This window comes from Nematolebias whitei, chromosome 4 (assembly GCF_014905685.2).
Source record: "Nematolebias whitei isolate Nwh7 chromosome 4, NemWhi1, whole genome shotgun sequence".
Lineage (NCBI taxonomy): Eukaryota > Metazoa > Chordata > Actinopteri > Cyprinodontiformes > Rivulidae > Nematolebias > Nematolebias whitei.
In genome coordinates, this window is record NC_056501.1 from 5,459,913 (window position 1) to 5,460,415 (window position 503).

The following is a 503-nucleotide window of genomic DNA, read 5'->3' on the forward strand; positions in this document are numbered from 1 at the left end:
CCCCCTACCCAACACACAAATGCACCAAACTCACCCCTCCCACATTATCCCTCCCCCGTGTTCCCTCTCTAACTGCCAGGGACTTGGGGATCCTGTGTGAGGGGACAACAATGGGGGGCTTTAGTCCCGTCCAGCTCTTCTCCATTCAACGGGGTGGGGGTCATGTGGGAGGGGTGAGTTTGGTGCATTTGTGTGTTGGGTAGGGGGGATGGGGGTCGTCCCGCCAGCTCAAATACAATCATGTGATAGGACTTGGCCCTATCTAATCAAGGGCAGGAGGTCACTTCCTCTCATCACAGACACCCCCCTCCCCTCCCCCAATTCCCTCTGTCCCATCCCTCCTTCTCCCCCCACCCCTCCCCTTCAACGACGCTTCTGTTATGTGGCTGGAAATAATCTTTTATTGCCCAGTTGTTCGGAAGTGACCTCCTGCCCTTGATTAGATAGGGCCAAGTCCTATCACATGATTGTATTTGAGCTGGCGGGACGACCCCCATCCCCCC